This window comes from Passer domesticus, chromosome 3, assembly GCF_036417665.1.
Source record: "Passer domesticus isolate bPasDom1 chromosome 3, bPasDom1.hap1, whole genome shotgun sequence".
Classification (NCBI taxonomy): Eukaryota; Metazoa; Chordata; class Aves; order Passeriformes; family Passeridae; genus Passer; species Passer domesticus.
The window spans coordinates 63,107,422-63,131,823 of record NC_087476.1 but is presented as its reverse complement, the minus strand read 5'-3'; the positions used below and the strand labels follow the sequence as shown (position 1 = coordinate 63,131,823).

At 39.0% G+C, this 24,402-nt stretch overlaps 1 long non-coding RNA gene across 2 annotated transcripts; it reads left to right on the top strand.

Annotated features, from left to right (window-relative positions):
- The first annotated feature begins 323 nt into the window (after positions 1-323).
- On the top strand, positions 324-24,055 carry LOC135298120 (uncharacterized). 2 transcript variants are annotated; one of them, XR_010360104.1, is made up of 3 exons: positions 324-411; positions 793-910; positions 23,830-24,055. It is a non-coding gene; the product is annotated as an uncharacterized LOC135298120 (long non-coding RNA). The 2 variants fall into 2 exon arrangements; XR_010360103.1 differs by lacking the exon at positions 23,830-24,055 and adding an exon at positions 14,471-15,061.
- Positions 24,056-24,402: the final 347 nt, after the last annotated feature.

Genomic DNA, 24,402 nt, shown 5'->3' with positions numbered 1-24,402 from the left:
GAGATTTAGGATGGCAGAAATCTTGCAGTGCAACAGCAACTGCATCCAGAGAAAGGGAGAGTGAGAACATGTGAGAGCAACAGCCCTGCAGACACCAAGGAGAGAGGACGAGGGGCAGGAATTGCTCCAGGCACCAGAGCTGAGATTCCTCTGCAGCCTCGTGCAGCCTGTGGTGAGACAGGAGCTCCGTGCTGCAGCAGAGATGCCCCTGCAGCCCGTGCAGGACTAGCCCATGGAGCAGGTGGATGCCCAAAGGAGTCTGTGACCTCATGGAAAGCCCATGATGAGGCAGGCTCCTGGCAGGACCTGTGGCTTCATGGAGAGAGGACACTGTGCTGGAGCAGGTCTGCTGTCAGGAGTTGTGATCCCACAGGGGACTCAGGCTGGAGGGATTCCTGAAGGACTGCGGTGGTATGGACCCACTCTGGGGTGTTTGTGAAGAACTGCAGACCATGGGAAAGATTCCCTTTGGACAAGTTTGTGGGGGACTCTCTCCCTTGGGAGGGACCCTCTGCTGGAGCAGGGACAGAGTGTGAGAAATCCTCTGTCTGAGGTGGAAAAAGTGGTAGGGACATGATGAACTGGTCACAGCACCCATTTCCAGTCCCCCTGTGCTGCTGTGGGGAGGGGAGACAGAGAAAATGGAGAGTAGAGTTAAGCCTGGGAAGAAGGGAGGAGTGAGGGGAAGATATTTTAAGTTAAGATTTAAGTTTTATTTTCATTATCCTACTCTGATTTAGTTGACAGTAAATTAAACTGAGCCTTTCATTGGATTTTCTCTCCCCTGCCCAGCTGAGAATGGGAGTGACAGAATGGCTTTTGTGGGCACCTGATATACAGACAGGGTTAACCTGGCAAAGTTAAACAAGGCATTTTCATCTTCAAAATTTCTGTTTGTTCCAGGAAATCTGTAAGTGTGAGATGAAAAAAAATCACTTTCTTTAAATGTTGTAGTTATATATTACAAAAATAAATCAATCACACAGGAAATATATTATTAATTTTGTTTAGCAACTGCTGGGTTGATTTTAAGAAACTGTCAAAATTACTCTTTCCTTAGAAAAAATAAAAAAATGTACAAATTTTCATGTGGTTGTTGACAAGCACATACCCTCTGCAAATTTACCCTTGTCTGTTGGGTCTGATGCTCTGAAAAACATCCCCACACTAAGAGCACTCTAAGATACCAGTGATATGAAGAAAACTTGCCAGCCCAGTATTAAGTCTTCACCTTCATGGCCAAAATTATCTAATGCAGAGTATGTTCTTATGTTCAGAGTATCCTTACACAAGTTTTAAAACATTTCAGGCACTAAATCTTTGAAATTTTTATATCAAGATATCAATTATTAAGTCTGCTCTGTGTCATATTCCCCAAGACATAATATAGGTAAAAATAAGAGCTATTTTTGTGTTTGTAAGAAAAAAAGTTTTCAGTAAGTGACTTCAAATATTTTTGTTATTTTGTTTGACAATATTCTGCTTGGAATATCATTATCAGTCTGGTAGTCTGGACTGTCTGAATATCTGGATGACACACATATATGAGGCTGAAAAATCTGTTTTTCCTTCCCTGTAGATGAGAAAAATAGGGCAGGTTACTCATCTTTTCTGCCTGCAGCTAAACTTGAATTTGAGGAATTTTGCCACTTGAATATGCTTTAGGCTCTGCTGGTTTGTCTCCTTAGTCATCCAGTCTCTGCCACCTGTGTACTTTTACTGCTGTTTTATAATGACTATAAATTCAAATTCTGCAGATTTCACTAGTACTCTGTTCAGCTACAGCAAGGCTGGATGAAATATAACAGCTAAGTTCTTCCCAAATTATCAAGATCTTGTATTTCTTTTTGTTCCTATATCAAACAAATTTGAGATTTACTAAGTTTTCAATACCCTCCCCCACCTCCCCACCATATATTTAATCCCACATGCAGGATTCATCTCAGATTTTAATTCTGATGATCTCTTTCAGTTTACCTGGATCTAACAAACACTGTAAAAGCTAGAGTGGAATGATGTCACCTGCATTTACTTTTCTGTAGCACATACTCTGTTTGAACTGGTAACTGAAGGCTTTCTTTACTGCTGATTGAAGGAAGTAAGAATCTGTATTCTTCTCAATGTCAGGTTTAAAGTAAGATGAACTGTGCTACTGTTTTCATTATTGAATGCTGCAAATCAATCCCTCTTTTCCTGAAGACATTATTTAGTGGTTCTGTCTTCTCACAGGTGATCTTCTCAAGTGGTCATATAGTTAGAAAAAAAAAAAGAAGTGTGTGTTTGTATGCTGGACAAAAGCAAAAAGAGGTGATGCACTGATTAACAAAATCAGGGCAAGTCTGCAACCTGTTATTTCCACCTGATGGGGAAAAAAATGACAGTATTTTTCCTTTGTAAATAGACATAAAGTGGACAATTAAGCCTTCAGCAAAACTTTCCTAATTTCTGTCACATGTAGTCCTGAGACAGAATCACAAAATATTTAAGGTTGGAAGGGACCTTGAAGATCATTTAGCCCAATACCCTGCCAAGGCAGAGTCACCTGGAGAAGGTGACAGGAATGTGTCCAGGTGGGGTTTGAATGTCTCCAGAGAGGGAGATGACCTCTCTGGGCAGTCTCTTCCAGTGCTCTGCCACTCTAAACATAAAGAAGTTCTTCCTCATGTTGAGGTGGAACTTCTTGTCATTTACTTTATGGCCATTGCTCCTCATCCTGTTGCTGAGCACTACTGAAAAGAATCTGGCACCACCTCCTTGACACCAGACTTTGAGATATTTATATGAATTTATGAGATCCCTCTCAGCTTTCTCTCTTCAGACAAAACAGGTCCAGCTCCCACAGTCTCTCATCATAAGAGAAATGCTGCAAACATCTAGTCATTGTGATCCTAAGCTCAATCCTCTGCAGCAGCTCCTGGAATATATTTGCAGTGCAGAAATTAATACAAGGTTGAAATGAGCAAATTTATTATTTTTGGAGAAAAAAAGAACAGCAACTAGTTTCTTCTATGTAACCTAGTTTCCAATTTTCTCTGGAGGGCAGTGGGTACCTGAATAAAGGTAGGATTTAGGCTATGGAAATTATACTTAATTCTGTTTTGAGTGGAACCAAAGAAAGATCTGCTGCTCATTTTTTCTTTCTGAAATCACTGTACTGCAGAACCCTAGAGTATTTATGTTCCAGGAGGAATAAAGGGATGACATCAGGAATGCTCTAATCACCACCTTGCTTTATGTGTGGTGAGACACCACTTTCTTGTAGCTATACCTAGTGCATCCCAAAGTACTTAAAAATTTGGGTATGTGTAAAAATCCCTACACTACCCTACACAGTTCCTGAGAGCTGGTGAATTATGTTGTCATATAAAGTTTATTAGAATCTTGTAGAAGTTGTTCCTGCCGGTGACTCAGCCTTTCCCAAACTTCTACTCTGAAAAGTGGTTCAAGGGAAACCATCTCTGCTCTATTCCATGAGCCTGGCAGATGAAGACTTGAGAATGCATCGTGGACGTCTCAGCAAACTCCGAATAGCTTGGAGTACAAAGGAATTGTTTTTTGTTGGGGTTTTTTTGTTTTTTTTTTTTTTTTTTAATTAATGTAGTAAGATTTGCTGTAAGTGTTGGAAAAAATGAAAGTTATGTAATGGGTGTGTGTATGTTTCTATCTTTCCCTTCCTGCAGAAAAAAGTGGGGGGAATATCTCCACACACTTATCTGATCACTTCACTTAGCTCACCTAATCTCTTTCTTCTTTAGTCACATTTCCTGCACTTTCTACAGGTTAGACATGATCAAGTAATTCTGCCTTTGGTGACATTTTGCATTTGGATTTTAAGCATGAAGATCCACTGGTTGAAATGTCTTTAGCATCAACTGAATGGTTTTCTTTTCCTTCTCCTGTTTCTGTCATCTGAAAAGAATGTACTGAGTTCTTTTGGTCTGATGCCTCAGAGGCAGACCCCCTCTGCCTCAGATACAATGGGATGCAGCACATGCAAGAACCAGACACTTCTGTCAGTCATTCTTATAATTTTCTTTTTCTGTGTCCTTTATTTCTGTATTTGGACTTTTTGCCTTCTTGTGGTGGGCTGACCCCAGCTGTCAACCAACTACCCACCAGCTTCTCATTCATCTTCTTAACATAGAATGAGGAGAGTGTGAGAAAAGCAGAAGTGGAAACCTCATGTGTCAGCGATGGAGAGAGACGGGGATATAAACATGTATATACTATTTTAGGGAGACTAGTAATGTGTACTACAATGATTAGGTAAAAATCACATACACAAATTTATGCATATAACAACATCTTTTGCTTGCAGAGTTTAATGGGATTTTCTTTTTCCAGTAAACCTGTATGATTTAATCTTCTTGCAATCTAGGTCTAATTTTCAAAGTTCCGTTTGCTTTTGCCAAGGCATCCTGTTATCAAATCTCTTATGCTAACCAGGTCCAAAGTCCATCATCTGTCTTGTATCCCCCAATATTCCAACACTCATGCATCAAGATAAGGACAGTTCAACAAGTGGAAAAACCCTGCATATGCAAGCAAACCAAAAGAAGGAGTTAATTCACTCCTTTCCATCCTTGGACAAGTTCTAATAAAGCAGGCTCTCAGCACACCTGACAGCTGAGGCAGAACACAAATGTCATAACTTGAATACCCCTTCCTCTTCATTTCTCTGAGTCTTATAGCTGACCACGATGCCATTTGGTGTGGGATCTCTTTGGCCAGCAGGAGTCAGTCTCTTACCCTGCCAACTTCTTGTGTGACTCCATCTACTTGCTGAAGGGGCCAGAGTGGGAGAAAGCCTTGATGCCATCCAAACACTGCTCAACAGTAGCCTTGTGTGTTATAAATGAAATAATCAATTTTAGTCACAAATCTGCCCTAAAATTTGCTGTGAAGGATATGAAACTCCATCCCAGCCAGATGCTGGGATGCTTTCTCACAGGAGGACATGAATTCCAGTAAATGTTATTTTTAGAATCATCATTTATTGAAAATAATTGAGCACTGAGATTTCTTCTCCACTTCTGTGAGGATAATAACTTTCACTTATTTTTTGTACTGCGTTGCCACTGCTGCTAGTAAAACATGTAGTCTGTATTGGAGACCTTAGTTTATCTCGAACTATGGTTAATTTGGAAATGGATTTCTCAACAGATTTAGGTGGACTTATGCTTTGGTCTATTTTAAGGCACTAAAGGCAAGACTTAGCAATCTCTTCAAATGTATCCATACGTGTTAGAAAGTAGTAGCCATACACGTTGTAGTAAGAAAGGGAACATTGTAAATATTACAAGCATGTGCTTTCAAGAGCTCAGTAGGATTGCTGTATATCAGGGTCAGATTACCTGCTACAAAATTCTGGTCGAAGCACAAAGACCTTGTTAAGACATCACAGAAGTTTTGCAAACTGATGGGTGCTACTTTTTTTTTACTCGTTAAATTACATGTAGCAATGCCTTTTTCATAAACCATCCCGCTACATTTTGCTGTAGTACACTGTTAAGCAAGTGGTTTAAGTTCTAATTAAACACCTTTGCTAAATCAAGGTCACTCTCTGTAAGTACCTACTGCTAAGAGCTGCTATTACAGTAAGTCACAGTTGCTTGCACAGTAACTTGTTACCCAGTAACTACTGCATTGTTATCCCTGTCCATTCAATCCCAAGTTTTTTGTATCTGTACTCATTGACTGAAAACCAGCTGTGGATTGGTGCACTCTTTCCAATTCATAAAATGTGCTTTAATTGCACTGCTGATATTAATTGGACAGCCTGTATCAGGATCAAGGGCAGCTGAAGTTTGATATGCTTCTGATAATGCTTTGACTGGAGAAACAGTCTACAAAGTTCTCTTTTCTTGCCTGTAGATTGAGGTACAAGACAGCAGTAAAGGGAAAAAACATGAATGAGTAATGGATGAGGAAAAGTTTGCCATGATGGTGTTCAGCAGTGCAAGGGCCTAGTTCTGGGCTGTCATTCTGTGTTTGTTAATTTTGTCACCAATTGTTGTTAGTTATCAGTAGAGGTCTGTGAGATGGTGACTTAGAGAAGACAGGGTCCACTTAAGGAGCTCTAGGAACATTGTTCCTAAGGGGATTACTTAATTACAGAGTTTAAGTAAGTCTGGTTAATTAGATGAGTGCAGAAAACTCACCGATATTGCTCCAGCAAAGTTTACCTCACCTGACAATCAACAAATAGAAGGTTAAATAAAAGACTGGATGAATAAACTTCTTAAGATCATGAGACAGGCCTCTGTGGTACATAATTTATGGTACATTTATGGTGTTGAAACCAGCAAAATGTTGCATTTGGAAATCTGCACAGGAAAGTAGCACCCTCTTTGGGATTTACCACAGCAGTTATTTTCAATTCCTCCACTGAAATAAAAACAGTTTGAAAGTTTGATTTGCCTATAAGTGGCTTAACTACTTTGACAATTTGTAAGGTTAGTGTCATAGCAAAAATTTCTGAAATACTTTTTCCTTGTTATTGCCACACTACATGCATAGCTCAATAGATGGGACCATGGGAAAATCCTGTTTGACAATGACCAGGGCAAAACTTCTGTAGTTTCTCAGCTGTCATGTATCAACATAGTTTTACTGATATAATGGAATAATGCTTATGAACCACTTGCTGAGGATTTGTCTGACCACTAGCTTATTATCTATGAACTGTTGTGCAGAAAGACAAACTGTTCAGGAGACTAATAAGGATATTGCTTTAAATGTTACCTCCTTCTGCCATGACAAAATGTAATCGGACAGTAGGAAAGAGCTGTTGAGCTTGGCTGAGGTTCTCATCAGAAAGCTTTCCATTTCCTTACTCTCAAAATAAAAAAGCAAGGAGAGAATAGGCTGAGACTCTTTCCTATTTCTGTTACAGGTTCTAACAAAGCTAACAAAGCACCTGGGATCAGCACAGAAGAGGCAGCAGTTGTTCTCTTCATGTTTTGTTGTTAAAAAGCAAGCTCTGGTCTGTTCCTTTATCACTAGCACTCATTAAAAAGGTGTGGGATATAGCACCTTGCTCCATGTCAGTATCCCTTACTTTTAACCTCTGCCATTTTAACCCAGGATGTGGAACAGCAATCAAAGTTGGAGCAATTTTTTTTCAACTTGTTTTCAGCATTGTAAATTGCTGCTTCAGTTTATGTTGTACCTGAAGGAAGGCTTGTGTGCTTGAAAGCCTCCCTGTTTGGCAGCTACATGTTCTTACATGGTAAAAAACCAAACGAACAACAAAAACAAACAACAACAAACCAAAAAACCAAACCAAACTACCTCTCTCACAGAAATAGATGCTGAAATCTGACCTATTGTATATCATAGGTCACTGAATTCCCCAGATACCCTGTAGTGTAGGAACCTAATAACTTGTGTTTCAGCTGAAGCACACCATGTTGAGCTAAAGCATAACTTCTTGAAAGGCCTCCAATGTTGTTCTTGAGACTGTAGGAATCTGTAATCTTAGAGGTATTTTCATGCCAAAATGATCTGTGATTCTGTGATTCCTTTGTAGATTGTTCCAGTGATTTACTTCCTTATCATTAGGAAATGGTGTGCTTTATTTCCTGCTTAATTTTCTTGACTTCAGTTTGCAGCTGCCCCCTCTGTTAGATCAGAGAGGCCTCATATTTTCTCCCTGTGAAGGTACTTACATGCTGTAATCAAGTCACCTCTCAATCCTTTTGATAAGCTACACAGATTGATCTCTCTAAGTCACTTATGGCAAGTGTTGAGAGTGCTGCTGCTAGCTCAAGTATAAAGCCTTTTCTGGTCAAAGATTAGTAATTAAAGTCATTAGAAATGGACAACTCTATGTGAGTGACTGAGCCTTACAAACAACTTTTGGCTGATGAGTTCAATAATGCCAACTGAAATACCTGTAAGACAGTTATCTATAATTATGCATACATTCAGAAAGACAGTGGATGCCACTTCTTCATTTTAATGTAGTCTAGGTAAGGAAAGGGTATTTAGTGAAAAGAATAAGAATTAGAAGCTCTACAGTATAATTATTCCCTTCTTTAAGTTTAAGTACTTGTTTCTATCTTAGCATTTCCTCTTCAACTTCAATTTTTTTAATGCTGCTTTCTGATAAGACAAAACTGATGACATAATTACTAGGTAGAAATTGTAGGTATTGAGCACATTCTTGAAATCACCTCCTCTCAGTTTCCTTACAAGCTAGAAAACCATGTTATTGAAAGGTTGTTCAGCTTTTCATGATTCTGCACAACTACATAAAAGTTTGGTGGAAAAACATACAAAACCATATTTACACAGGAACAAATATGCTTGTTTCTCTGTTTCATTAGCAATGTGTTGTGGCTGATTTACTTCTACAGTAATTACCAAACTACCCTTAGGGTATTCTTTATCATGAGCAAATCCTAGAGGAATTTGTTTTTATTTGTGATCTGAAGTCAAGACTGAATTATTAATCTCCTATGTTTTGTCTTTGTGACTACCTTAAAAGAGAAACCAATACATGTATGGTCAGTCCAGAAAAGTCTCTTTGATAAATGCCTTGTGAAAACACAGAATCAGTTCTGAACCTGTGTGATGCTCAGTTCTCTTCTCTTCTCTGTATTGAGTATATGCATGAAGAGTCTGTGATATGAGAACAATGTTTCAGATTAGGCTTTATTTATTGTCTTGTTCTAATTAGTTGGGTTCACAGTGATAAAATATGTAATGTTGCCAGACTCCTGTCTGGAAGATTCCTCTCTTCACTGTAGTCCCCTGTCAGCTCTGACCCCTCCATTGTCAGCACTGTCAAACCTAATAGCACCTGAAGCAGGGCAAGAAGTGGACAGAACAAAGTCTGAATGAAATGGCTTCACCTTCACTTTTAGCAATGTCAGTTCCTCTCCACATTCGGTATTTCAGGCTTTCTTTTGACAAGGTTGGCAATAATTTTGGAAATACATTCAAATCAGAAACTTCTGAACAAGTGAACTTCTTCACTGCAGAACAATATCTTCCCGCATCTTCATTCTACCTGCATGTGTGATAATGGCATGGAACAAAATGCTAGGTGTGATTAGAGTGTCAAACTCTGGTAGTGATGCCTGTTTGCTTTTTGGCTGACTGCCCTTTGAAGGACTAGGAAGAGGGTGGAAACACTTTCTAATTTGTTATTAGGATCAAATTCAAACCAGAATTAGGGTGAATAATGAGCTTTAAATTGTGGTGACAAATGAAAAGTAATTAATTTTGTCTCAAATGGTGTTTTTGGAGAGGATGCAAGTGTTATCCTGTTTTTATCATGTTCATTAAATAAAGTAGATGGGGAACTGTGTGTGATTTTGGGTGTCCAGGCTGAGACAGGTTTTCACTGGTTTTGACTGAAGTCACACTGTTGATCTGGACCTGACACCACCATGGTGGTGAGAGGGTGGTGTTCCCTACAGACAAAGCCTCTCTCAATGGACCAGCTCCACACCCATCCCTCTCTCAGGTGGGCAGTCAGACACATGGTAAGACACATTTCTTTTTGTATTCTTTTCATAAGACACCCAGGTCAACCTAGTAAGTGCTTGCTACTTTCTACAGTTTTTTTTCTGGTATCTTTATTAAAGTTTCAGCTGATGGGTCCTGGTGGTTAAATACAAAACTTTTATTCTTCCTATTTTTATTCTGTTTTTCCACATAAGCAACTATAACAATGCGACTGCATTATGAAGAAATTGTTTCTGTTTTTCATTTCAGTCTGCAGAGAACTATGTGAGCAGAGTGCACATTAAATATATAAATGCCACACACACAAAAAAAGAAATAAAATCTATTACCATTAAAAGAGATTTCCATAACTAGTTGAAATATCATTATTCTTTTGTAACTGGTCCTACAGTTTCTCAGCATTTGGAAATACTTTAGTTGATGCTATGATAATTTCTATTTTAAGAAAATGTCGGGTCTTTTATAAAGCATGACACTCTTTGTTTCCATTCTTTGTTACAATCTTTTGAATCTCCTCGGTGTTTCTCTAATAGTGTGAGAAATACTTTCAGCACCAAATAATTCAGTGAAAGACTAAAATATATTTTATTTTCCCCCCAAAAAAAATCTATTCACCATGCTTTCTTGATGTTTTGAGAGTTCTTCTTTTGTCTGTCATGTTGGTATTCTGCATGCAGTTTGGAATAATGTGAGGAGACCTTATGCCTTCAAATCACTATTGAAAATTATAATACTACTTTGTTCTTAAACTAGGCTTTAGCATATGCATACATATACTAAGAATGGCTCTGAGATATGACATACAAGTTTAATTTTTCCTTAAAGAAAAATATTCCCTGAAAGTCAAGAAGACAAGGAGGTGAGGAAGAAAGAAGAAAGATTGAGAAATATTTGTGAGAAATTTTTAAACTTTGTTCTAGAAATTCTGGTGCTGAATTTATTGATAGAGAAGAACAATGTTTTACTTGCATACTTGTAAAGGGTGAGGGAGCAGGTTAACAGAACAAATTGGGAGGATCAAGTCTGTCTGCTGTCATGTCTGTTTGAAGGGTACTGGTCCAAAACAACAGTGTTTGATCTGGAAAAGTGCTTTTCTCAGGCACACAGATAAATAGTTTCTGGCATGAATGATTTAGTGGGACACGGTGCAGTGGTGAGAGGCCACCCAGAGGAAAAAAAATTAAATTTCTCCTTCAGTTTTAGGGTGGGAAGAAATATGAAGCTGAGCATTAAGCCAGTAGAGGTTTCTATTGAGAAACAGGAGAGGATGAGAAGCCAAAGGCTGTGAGCAGCAGTGGGAGGAAAAGCCTGGAAGTGCTGCAGTGGAAAACAAGTTTTAAGTAGACACACAGGTGTGCCACGGACAGGTGGAAACTGAGAGCTAAGCAAAATCCTCAGACTTCAATACAAGTGGAACTGTCAGCCAACAACTTGCTGTCTCTTCATGCACAGTGACAAGGGATCTACAGTATATAATTACTCTCCAGAGGAGTCTAGGCCAAAAAGGGTTAACAGTACCAAGACAGAAAAGTCCAGGTAACAATTCCCAAAAGACTGATGTTGAAAGACAGTTTTGCTTATCTTTTCCTGCATCTGTTGTCAGTTGTCTGCAGAATTTATAGCTTCTCTCACATGTCAACCTCTGTTAAAACTCTACCTTGCTTAATATCTGAGTTAATAAGTCCTGCTTCCCCTGCCTTGCCTGGAAGCTGTGCACAACCCATCAATGGGAGCTGTAGGTTGCAAATGAGAATTTAAGAATCTTCAAGTTTTATCCCTGTAGTACCACTGAGACAAAGGTGTTTCGTTCACTTTCAAACTTGATTTGGGTTATAAGGAAGTTTATGATCTTACCTGCTGCTCTCCTAGGCTAACCACTGGTTTGCTCACAGGCAGAAACTCCACATACTGCAGCACAGACCTCTTACAGACTGATGACAGCAAGGTCTCTCTTCTGCTCACTGATCCATTGTGAGCTTTTCCCCTCTTCTAGCCATAGCACTGCATCTTTGTTTCTTGTCAGGCTCATGGCTGAGGCTGCAGAGGGTGGGTTGTGTCTTATTCACTTGTGAACAGATTCAGGAGAACAAGTTTAGGTGGTGAAATTTAAACTGGTGGTAAAAGGAGTTTCCAAAAGCGCCTTGCCAAGTGGTTCCCCCAAGGATGACTGGTGGGTTTGGAGGGCGAAGCAAGCTGCCCTCTATTTGCCAGAGGGAAAAATTTGGCCCTTATCCTTTATGTAGACTAGGGATTAAGTGATTCTGACTTTTTTTTTTTTTTTTTTTTTTTACGGAAAAAGCACGTAAGTGTGTTTTTCATAGGTAGCTACATTGAGAAGGGTAAGAAATTTGGCAAAAGATAAACAAACATGAAAATGCCACTTTCATACTGTTTAAAATATTTCTGATTTTTCAGCCTTGTTGCAAGACCAATAAAGAAACACAAAAATTTGACTTTTCATTTAGGAGGATTTTCTGTTGCATCACTTTTGTATTAGTTTTATTAGTGTGAATAGGAATCCAGAAATATGAACAAAATGTAGAGAGTGTGTAGAGACCATGCTGGGACAGTAAATGTATACAAGTGTGTGATCTCTGCTGGTAGAGATTAAGTACAACATAAGAATAAACTGAAGCAGAAGAGAAATCTGGAGACATCAGGAACTGGAACCTTCTCATCTTCTGAACGTTGTAGTTTGCCATACTTGTTGCTTCAAGCTGCCTCCTTGTTAGCAGAACCTACTACTAATTCTAGACTTCAGGTGACAGCATTAGGTGACACTAAATACTGCAGCAGCTGGCACCTCTGGAAGCACTGTGTGAGATCTTCACATCTATTGATCTCTATAGAGGAAGCTACAATTTACAGGAGTTTACAGAGCCTTGCTAAGCAAGCAGAAGTGTTTGTGTACATGAGGAGTTCCAAGTCCAGTAAATATTACTGTTTGACTCAGCTTTATGCTCCTATAATATACTCTTTTTCTTCCATTAAATATACTGATGGAAAACTTAGGCACCACAGTGAGTAAATAATTGAATAACATTATCATGTCCAAAGGCATATTAAATTTACATTATCCCATTATGCCTCATGTTTCTCTCATGATTTCAGGTAGTCTTTAACAGTGGGAAAAGTTCTGTTTGTGTGTTTCTCTGCCACTAACTGTTCTGTAGGCTTCCTTGGCTGCTAAATGTTTGTGCATTTTGTGTGTTTATATTTGGTATAAAGGTGGAAGTTTTCTTTCTCCTAATATTTCCTTGAAGACTTAGATTGCCCAGACAAGAGTGATGTGGGTACTGGGAAAGATACAGAAGACTTAGAGGCAAGCTTAGGGTTTATTGACAGATGTTGTGTTTCTAGTGTATGACACGCAGTCCTTGCTAAAATGTTGTTGTCTTGCGCAAGTATTGCACTGTTGGAAGTAGTTGTTGCTATAGAAGCACTGGAGCTGCTGACAGTGCTGGCAGCAGGAACTGCAGCAACAGCAGAAGGTTACCTTATGGGCTTGGGAATGAGAGTTTGCATTTTATATCCCATTGCTTCTCTTTCTATTGGGAAAACAATAGTGGAAGGAAAGGAGAGAAAAGAAAAAGAAAAAGAAAAAGAAAAAGAAAAAGAAAAGAAAAGAAAAGAAAAGAAAAGAAAAGAAAAGAAAAGAAAAGAAAAGAAAAGAAAAGAAAAGAAAAGAAAAGAAAAGAAAAGAAAAGGGAAAGAATTTCTGGATTTGCAAATTTGTTTTTAACTCCTCTCAGGTGGACCAAATTAGATGAATTAGTGAAATGAGGATAGGGAACTGTTCAGAAAGGGTTGGATATACTCAGAACTGTTTACAAATAGCTGCCAAATGATAAGGAAAAAAAAGATCAAACAGTCCCAATGGGAGCTGTAAATGGGAATAACTGTGGTGTGCTGGAGGAAAAAGAGAAGAAAGAAGCCTCTACAACAGCAGGAACTGGCTTCAGTCATAAAGGACAAGAACTTGCATAGAAAACTCTCTAGTTTGTAGACCTATGTCATGACTGCCTCGAAAATTATGTCTTGTATGTGGGTAATCATCTCCATTCAACAGCTTTAAACACTGCCCTTCAACAAAGGAGTACTTTCACATCAGCAAGGATGGGTGGGAACAGTATTCAACAGGACCTGATAAGATCTTGTGTGCACTTCTGAGTCCAAGAAGCTGTACTAGGGAGACACTCTGCTGTCCCACAACTTGTGAAGCAGGAATGTGCTCTCCTTTGCATCAATTTCGTTATATTTACTTCCTGACTGTCACTCCTCTTCTGCAGTGCTGCATCCTGCCAACAGCCTCTCCACTCCACTTCCCTGGTTCATCTCTTCGGGGTGGATCTTCTGCCTAGCCTGCTGGGCTAAGAAGGATTCCTGTGTGGCAATGCTTTCTCTATTTTCTTTCCATAGAATATGAGAAAAGAGGTCAGTGAAAAGGACTCCCTTATCTCCTGCTATTCAGATATGAAGCACTTTTCCCTCCTCTCCTGTACAACTGAGGATGAGCCCCAGCTGAGAGCAGTCTGTGTGCACGCCCAGTTTTAGGGCACTGAACACAGCAGGAGAAAGCAATGAGCATATAGCAGGGTTGCTGAGGAATTCACACTTCCACAGATTAGAGTCTGTTCTTGATTTCTCAAATATTAACTATAATGTTTGAGAAGATCTCAAATGCTGTGCATTTGCTCTTCATTAGTTGCAAACAGTGAAGCATTAGTGTCAGTCAGAATTTCATGCTCTTAAAATTTATTTTATATTATTTCAATAACTATAATGTGAGAATGGAAATCCAGTGAACACTGCGTTTGACTAAAAGCCCATCCAGAACAACAGCCTCAATATAAGGTTAGATTGTAAGAACAATAATTCTGTTGTATATTCTCCTCTTCTCAAGATGTCTGTGGCCCAGGATGATTTTAAGCAAGAGGTGATAGTTTTGTATTTAGTAGCCCCAGACTGACTATTTTTTCATTACGTTCTCCAGATGATTTCCAAACCCATGGAGGTGTTTGAGTCCACAAGACTGCAAGCAGGTCCACAGCTTCAGTATCTGGTTTTGGACATAAAGGTACCGATGGTTCATCTGAGCCTGCCGAGAGCAGGGAGGGGCTTACTTCATGCCTCTTAGATTTGTGGCAGAGTAGTAAAAAATGCCATGAAATCGTGTCTCTGAATTTGGATGAACTCGATGGCAAAGAGAAAGCTGAAGAAAATGATCTGAGAGTTTTTTGTGGTGGAAGAGGATTTGATACTTGTACATACCTTAACTGTGTCTATCTGAACTGCGCCATTGTAAGATAACCTTGAAGGCAGCTGCACATGTATCTAACCCCTGTCTTTCAGAACACTTTAATCTTGCACCCTGACAAATATTGCCACAGTGAGTACTGTATAGATAAGATGTGAGCTAAAGCCTACCAAAGTTTGCCAAACCCTTTTCTACCTATGAAATCCTAAATAAGCTTAGTATAGAAAAGTGGTTTAAGGTATCTTTGTTTCATCCTGTGAGCAGCTTGCAAGGCTTAAATGACAGTATTTTACCTTTTGAAAAGATATTCACCCCCAAAATTATTCACCCCCCCCTTTTTTTCCCCATTTAAACCTGCCTAAACAAGGATTCATTACTGTTAATGGGATTTCCTTTTTCTTTAGTGTCGTTAAAGATTTGCTATCCAAAGTCTACTTGGATAGCAACAACAACATCTACTTGGATAGCAACAAAAAATGGAGCCAGAAGGCAGAATCCTATTCCAATGTAGGATATCACTAATGTAAATAGTCTTCTTGAAAAATATTATATATATATATTTTAAAGTCTTAGAAACACTGTAAACATTTCAGATGTTATCCCATGCGGTTAACACAATGTCTAGGAAAAGAATGAATTTGTTTAAAACTGGCATTTCCTAAAGCAGAAAAAGAAAGCTTTATACATAATAACAAAAATGAAGCTTCTAAGTGAATAGTACACAGCTCATTAGAAAGAATAAACTCCTGGGGTCCCTGAAGGTAAAATAAAATGAATGTAGTCTATTTAAAACTTCATTCAATGAATATGACTTTTTCATACTGAAGTAAATCATATTTCATAACACAATGGTTTATTTTAAATTACTTCTTTTTACTATTTAATGTTCTTATTATATAAGCTACATTTTCCACTCAACTGTCTTTAAGAAATCATATTTTCCTAAATGTGGTTTACTAAGGAATGCATTTTAAAAATGAATCATCAGGCAGTACTGAGATTTCTCTATTGTTTATTTGACATATAAATATTTGGCGATACATTTGAGGTAAAAAGTCTCCCTGTAGTATACTGTAGTAATTCACAGCTGCCATGTTAAAAGACAAGTATCTAAAAATTATGTATGGAAACTGTTGGGACACATTGGGTTATGTGGAAAAATACTGACATACCAATATGCCAATACTTAACAAAATGTCTATGATTTTAAAAAGCATTGTAAACAACATTTATCCTGGACCAATTTCTTTAGCTTTGCTTTCAAGCCACCAATATGTACAGAGAATTTAGAAGAGGAGAAGACTCAAAGACAAAGCATAACATTTTCATAACATTTTCATTTGAAGTCAGGTAAAGCAGTAAATGCATCTTGTAGTTGATCCAGAGCATGTAAGAAAGAGTCTCTTCATGTCTGTCATAATACCCTTGCTGAAAGTGAAGTGTTTGGTTAATCAGTAGCTGGCGCCCAGTTCAGAATTCTCTTCTCTATAGTATGGTTGATGAGATCACAGCAAAACAGCTGAGGCTTCTCTTTAGTGCTGCCAGCCAGAAAGGATTAAGGGTGTTTAAAGGCACAGCCGCCACTGACAGATGGGTGAGCAGTGCAAAGTAAGTGAGCAAGGCAGAGGCCCTTGGTTTGACAAGACTCCACCAGCTGATGTACAGCCACCTGTGCTGGCCACGCTGGGCCAAGGGTGAATTTTCTGCTCATTTGATTCGCATCTCAGACTGGTCTACATGATATCTGCCATGAGCATAGCTTGTGATGTGTTTGAGGAGACTGTTCTGCACAAGCAAGAAGCATGTACTGCATGGCCAAACAAGTGCTGTAAGTTCAATTCACTCCTTGAAGACATACAATGCTCCAGCTACATTTGGCTACCTGTGCAGGAGACCATACTCAGTCAGAAGCTGAGATGTATAACAATGGAACACTTTGTATTTTTTTTTTTTAATATTTCATGGCATTTGCATGCTTGTATTTCATCTTGTCTGACTTTTGTTTGTCTCTGAACAGCTCAGACTTACACAAGGAGGATTTAGATGAAGCAGCACACATTCTGAGACCTAGATTAGATAGTAATGGTACATGACTGAAATTCAATGAGAAGACATATGATATATTAACTTTTTTTATAATCTGGGAATCTGAGTGTCCAGATGTGCTGACTGGGCAGAAGTGCTCTTCAATAATTTTGACAAGTTTTTCCTGGAAAGAAAGCTGTGACCTTTCTCTTTCAATATTATTGAAGTCCAAGTCTTTTGCGGGTTGAATTACTTCAAAAGGCTCTGGACTGTGTTATGATCTTAAACAAACAAAAGAATAATATTTGCCTAGCCTAGAAGGGGCTGAATCCCTCAGATATGATTGTGAATATATTTGTATTTTGTTAAATAATGGGGGAATTTTTAGGTAGTGTTACAGGAGCTTTATCTTCAAAATTCTATCTTGTGTAGTTACAGCTACCTCAAAAACCTTCCCTTCCCTTCCCTTCCCTTCCCTTCCCTTCCCTTCCCTTCCCTTCCCTTCCCTTCCCTTCCCTTCCCTTCCCTTCCCTTCCCTTCCCTTCCCTTCCCTTCCCTTCCCTTCCCTTCCCTTCCCTTCCCTTCCCTTCCCTTCCCTTCCCTTCCCTTCCCTTCCCTTCCCTTCCCTTCCCTTCCCTTCCCTTCCCTTCCCTTCCCTTCCCTTCCCTTCCCTTCCCTTCCCTTCCCTTCATTTCTCTCCATTTCTTACCAGAAACAATGTACATTTCTGGTGATAATAAGATAAGATTTTCAAGAAAATATCTTTTCAATAAGTATTGGACTGAGTCCCACTTAATTTCACAGGTCACACTTGACCATCACATCTTTGGCTGCTCCCCAGCCATTTGTACAGCCTGCCCACTAGGGATGTAAAACTACACAATATTCAATTTGGTCCTGGAAAAGTCATAGGGGGTCCTAGAATTTTAAAATTTCCATTCTTAATAGCTTTACTTAAATAAGGATTGTAGGAATATTGACAGTTTTAAAGGGGTCTTTTTCAGTAGAATAAAAAAAATGAGAATCTATTGTTATTGAGATCTGTTGTGATGTTAATTTTTTATTACCAAAATTTCACAGTGTGGAGAGGGTTTATCCCTCTCAGTTTATTATGGCAGCAGTATCAAAACTAAAACCTATGCAGAGGCTAAAATAATGTCTTAAGAACTCTGATAGAAAGAAATGTTAAGAAAATTATGTGTTTTCAGTTACATTCATTGTTTACAACTATCATTTATATGCTAAATGCTCTCCTAGGTAATTACTATCCTTGTCAGGCTAACCTGTTCACTATGCAATAAGTGTAATTTATTAGGTATCCTTCATATCTTTAATAGTCCAAAGCTCTGGTCACCACCAAAGAGGTGCCATTTTGCCTATTCCTTTAATTGCTTTTTAAGTCATTGTATTTCACTGGAAAATACAGGTGAGATTTTCTGCCATGAACAGTCTGTGTGAGATATGGCTAAAACTCAACTAGAAGTCAAGGCCATTTGTTCCAGTAGCTTGTATCTTACATGTTCAGCACTGGATGTTGTCAGTTCATTCCCCTATCCAAAAGCTGTCGGATGCCACTATAAGATGATGTGTCTGGCTGAGTTTTAGGGAGTGAGTTTGTGTTTGGGTGTACATTGTGCATCTTTTGCATGGGAAGCAGTGTAAAGCAGTGTTCTTTACAAGAGAGCTTCTCTACTACAGACTAGAACTAGACTAGACTACATGGCACAGAACTGGACCTGCTGGCAGAGCTGGGAGATGTCAGGGGAGCCCCAGTGCTAGGGACAGGCCAGCAGCTTAGGCATGGTGCTGTGTCCAAGTTTAAAAGCCCAGTGCTGGGTCACAGCTCATTTGTGACTCCCTGTGTGTGACTGATGCACCATTATTTTCACACCACAGTGCACACCACGGTACCTCAACATCTAAGCCTGGACAGCACTAACTGGCTATATATATATGGATATATATTTATAGGCTTACTTGCAAAGACTGCACAGAGGTAGGGAGAAGGGTAGAGTTGGTGGAGGGGTCTTCTCCATTTTGGAGCAGTGTGGATTTTAGGAACGGCACACATGGAGGTGGGGTAGAAGACTGCCCAGCACGCATGTTTGACACTGATTTAAGAAACTGTGTGCTTGGGTTAAAAGATGTTGAATTGATGAGTCAGCTCCTTGGAGCCCCCAGTCCCTGGTAGAGCATGTTTATAAAAAAGATTTGGGACCAGAATGTTTACTAAATATTTAATTAACTGAATTATTATCAGAGTGCAATGAATATCTGCAACTAAACTTTTAGTTTCCACTCCTGTCACTCCCTTTGCAATGTGGGAGATGCAAAGGATAAGGAGCCATGCAAGTTTTGTCAGTAAGACTAGCTGTGACTTTTAAATATATTGTCTACACCCTAAGGGAAGCCTATAAAAACTTGAACGTGAAATCATTACACTGTTTTGTCATGCCCAAATGACAATAACAACCATGAAACCTTTGCTGTGAAATGCCTTTACTTAGGCTAACTCGATTTGCAATGATTTAAATACTGAAACAAATTCCCTCTATTTTCATCTTGCATTTAAACAAAATGACAGCATATTGGCACCATCACTGCCTCATCTTACTATAAAACAGCAGAAATGAGCAATCTGTCAAGTTCCTTATCTGTGCTCTTTTTAGTCTTCTACAGTGTGTGCATATTCAGACGGAAAAAAATCCCCACACAAATACTGGTGTGCTCCCTCCCTGTGTGGCTGTTTTTAATATCCTTGTTATAGCTAAAGCTCTAGAAACCTGGAAAAGCTTCATGGGTGAGGATGAGTAGTCTCACTGGTGGGCAAAAAAACTGGGAAGGTAAAGTAATGATGGCAATACTCATTCAGCACTCCTGGGAATGAATAGCTGTCATGTATTTGGCTGGAGTTACCTCCAAGAATAAATGGATGTTTAAAACTTGGTTCATCACATCAGAAAAGGACATGAAGCAGTTCTTTCAGGGAGTGGCTACTGGTCATCCTTGCAAATGAAAGAGAAGATTCTTCTCTCTAAATATTCCTGTTGTTTTCAACAGAGAATATTCAGGAAGTAATAAGCTAATTCAGTCTGCCATGAATCTGGTCAAGTGAGAATATATGACTCAGTTAAAAAAACTCACTTAGAAATTGAATTTGAATTTAGATTTATCTAGGCTGTTTAGATTTACTAAATTACTTAGGCTGATTTAGATACAGATGAGTCAAAGACAACTTGCTCAGCATTCAGAAGCATATAAGCCATATGTATTGATGGATTGCTTCTATTAAGGAATGGATTCCGGTTTTTGTTGTTCATGATGATATTTGCATATGATACAGTGCTTTAAATAAAAAAGATGTAGTACTGAATTTTGCATGTAAATATACTGATAATATCTATGTAAAATTAACTGAGGAATCTTATTTGAAGCAGTCTATTGCATCTACAATAATAATATATTCTATTGCCTTTGTTGAGATGTTCACAATGTGACTTTAAGGTGGCAAATAATCATGAGAATGAAGCCTCATGCTTTTCAGGCAGAAACAAATATGTTCTGTCTTATTTTTAATTTTTTTTTAAGTCCAAGAGAGATTAAAAACAACATGCATAATGTTGTCAAGATGATTATTATTCTTGAATTCAAATGGCAGGTATGAAATAGAAGCAGACTGTGTCTGTACTAATGTGAAAATGTCAGAATGAAGGTAAGCATGTTACAAAGGGTAAAGACAATAAAGGGTGAAAATTAAAGCAACTTTGCACTTGGTTGTAGCATTTCTTCACAATAGGGGGATATTCTAAAACATATTAGAAGTTATTACATCATAGTGTCCCAACCTTTGATTTTTCTGTTTGTTATCCATTCTCTGATAATTGGAGAGCATGATTCTTAACATCCTATTTTATCTGGCTTGTATGTGGTACATGCACCTTCGTGCCACATGTAAAGCTTTCAAAGCAGCCTAGTTAATGTAGTTGTGCTGAATAGAGTTATGCTGCTGTAGACAGCTACATGGCACATGCCATGGAGAAGTGGGAGGAGAGAATCTATAGTTCCAGGAAACGATAGGGGGCTGCAAGAAGTTAATTGAATAAACCTGCTGACAGAAAACACTGTGTTTGTTATGCACGACAAGAAGAAATAAAGCAATTTGTATGTTCTGGTGTCCCATGGGGGCACAGGAAGATACCAAAGATTCAGACTAACATCTGAAAATGTTGGATTATAAACTGGGCATCTAAGGCTCTCAGTGAGGAACAAAACTTTATTCAATTACATGCTGCACTAATATGCAATGGCTATTGTTACAAAGGTCTTGCTTGAAATCAAGATCTAACGGAGGGCAGTACGGAACATAGACAGAAGATAAACACAGCATGAAACTACACAGCCTGTAATAACATTTAAAGATGGAATATACAGAACAAAATTCTGTAATATTATCTACAACTGGCTTGGTTTTACCAACATATCTCACAAAGCTGCTACCTATTGCAATATTTTATCCTTTCTTTTCCCCTTCCTCTCCCCATTTTTTCCTGTTCCCCTACTCCTCCTTCTTTCCCTTCACCCCTCTGCCCTTCCCCTTCCTTTCCACATCTCCATTCTGTTTTTGAAAAGACTGGTAGATTTGCTGGCTCCATTTTTCTTTGCAAGAAAGAAATTATTTTCCCTTTATGTCAAAATGCTCTCTTTTCTCCTCTTTTGTATGAAAGTGACTTTACATTATGTGAGACCCTCAGAAGTGTTGTGGGTCCTGACAATCCTTGGCAAAATATGCTGGAAATAATTTGCACATAGGCTGATGTTCAGTATTTAGTCCTGTGTCTTACCAAATGGCTACACTATTCGTGCCTTATGCAACTTCTAGTGGAACAGCTATAAAGACACTTACTGTAGTGTCAAGTATAATATTCAATGTACAAAAGCCGTAAAAGAAAAGAAAAGGGAGAAAAGTATAAAGTGACACAGCATTAAGCTAATCTTGCAAAGATGCAGTATGCTTTCCAAATTCTTGGGAGGCACAGAGAAAGCTTTATTAATGGTTCATCATCTTGCCAACTCTGCCCACGTTTCTCATATGCAAACATTACTGTTTGGGGAGGGAGTGGGTGGGATTTTCCATACATCAGATTGTAGCCATGAAAATGACAGTATTTTTCCAGAATAATTGAAGCATTACCAAGCAAGACAATGATTGATGGTGTCTTTAACAATCTAAGAATACTGACTGCTTTTCTCACAAATAAGTTACATGTATATGAAGAAAAGGAGGATATTACATGATGGAGAAAAAGAGGGTAGGAAAATAATTATAGCACTCTAAAAATGCTGCTCACTGTATTCAGTTGATTTTATTCATTATCATTTTCACAAACCACTTGTTCAATTTCCGTTTTTTATTTTCAAATCATTATACCATTGCCAGAAAGCAAAATTGCTGCTTTGTAACGTATGTAACATAATTGACTGGGTACATTAATGTTTGTTGCAGAGGCACTTAAGTTTTTAAGCATTCTGAGAGTTACAAAGATGTTGCTAAAGTTGGCAACATCAAACTGATTTTCTGTCAATACAATAAAAAGGATATTGCCTGTATTTCCTGCATCTGATCAGCTCCAGACAGCACAGACACGCACATAAGGTGATGTATAGCAGAGACTATGCAAAAAGCAGTTCACAATATGACTAATTTACAATCTGGAAATTAGAAGTAAGTAGAAAAAAAATGGCATGTGGCTTTTGTGATTTCTTAGACACAGGGTTAAATTTCCTTGGCAGAAAGGAGAATTATAGGGAGGAGAGAGTAAGCGTGGGATAGATTAATTTGTTTTCTCAGACCTAGTAATGTCATACCACTTGGCAAGTGATTTTTTTTTTCAAAGTATATGTTGCATAGCAAATGTTACAATAATCCTTTCTTACATGGGTGACTGGGAATAAAGGCCAAAAGATTGGGTATTTCAAGGAATATTTTTTGAATGTGTGGACTTATTGCATATGTTACCCTTCCAAGTTGCAAAAATATTTTATTGGTACTGAGATTGTCTCACAGAATAATTAAGAATGGAAATGATCTCTGAAGTCATCAGGTCTAATCTGTCTGCTCAAGTAGGGTCATCTAGAACTGACTGCTAAGAATTATGTCCAGATGGCTTTTGAATATTGACAAAGAAGGAGTCCCTACAATCTCTCTGAGCAACCTGTGCCAGTGCTTGGTCAACCTCACAGCAAAAAAAAAAAGTGCTTTCTGGTATTCTGAGAGGACCTTTCACCTACCTAATTGAGCCCATTATCTCTGGTCCTATCAGTGGGCACCATTGAAAAGATCCATCTTTACAGCCTCGCTTCAGATATTTATGGATACTGATGAGAGAACCTTTGAACCTGCTCTTCTCCAGGCTGAACAGGCACAGCTTTCATCCTCTACTTGTATGAGAGCCTCCAATAATTTTTATGGCCCTTTACTGGATGCTCCTCAATATATCTATGCCCCTTATTCTAAGAAGCCCAGAACTGAGCAGAGCGCTCCAGATGTGGCCTTGCCAGCGTTGACTAGAGGCAAAGGATTACCTTCCTCAAGTATCTGGCAGAATTCTGAATACAGGCCAGGATACCATTAGTCTTTCTTGTGACAAGGGCACACTGTTGACTCATGTTGAATTTGGTGTCCAGCAGGACCTCCAGGTCCTTCTCCACAGAGCTGCCTTCCAGCTGGACAGCCCCCAGCAGCCTCCCAGCTGCACAGCCTTGGGTTTTTCTATCTCAGATGCAGACTTTGCATTTCCACTTGCTGGATTTCACTAGGTTCCTGTCAGCCCATTTTCCAGATTCCTCTGCATGACAGCACAACCCTCTGCTCTATCAGTCACTCCTCACAATTTGGTGTAATCAGGAAACTCTCTGACCAATCATTAGATCATTCATGAATGTTAAACATTATTTGACCCAGTATTGGCCCCTGGGGTACATTAGTCACTGGTATTCAACTAGGCTTCATGCCATTGATCATCACCATTTGGGCTCAGCCAGTTTTCAATCCACCTCTCTGTTTCTTTCAGCCTGTGCAGCATCTCTATGAACACCTTATGTGAGACAGTGTGAAAAGCCTAACTGAAGTCCAAGACAAATGGCTAAGCTGCATCCTGGAAGATATGACCTTGACTAGTGGCAGCTTAAGAGTTGAAGATTCAGCTGTGACATTGATGGAGAGGAGCTGTGCAGCAACTATCCTTTTCACCACAGAGAAGAGTGGCCAGTCAGCTGGGCAATGCCAGCCGAGGAGTAGTTGTGAGGTGGTAGGGTGTGCCCGGGTAGATCATTCCAGAAAAATACTTGTCTACTGCTCCAGACTTCTAACGTGGGAGCTGTTGGTTGTCAGCTCTAATGTTGGAGCCATACCTTTATGGCAGCCAGCAGGGTAGTGCCTGAGCAGCATTAGTGCTGATTTACAGGGACCATAAAGGCAGAATAAAAGCAATCCCCAAGATGGTGGTAATGACGAGACAGCTCCTAAAACCAAATTCTTCTTCTCACCTTCTGCACTTCATCATCCCTTTAAAACAACTACAAATCAACAATTTCTGATTCCTTTCCTTCTCATTTCTCACCTCTGTTCTTTGTGCTGTTCTTCT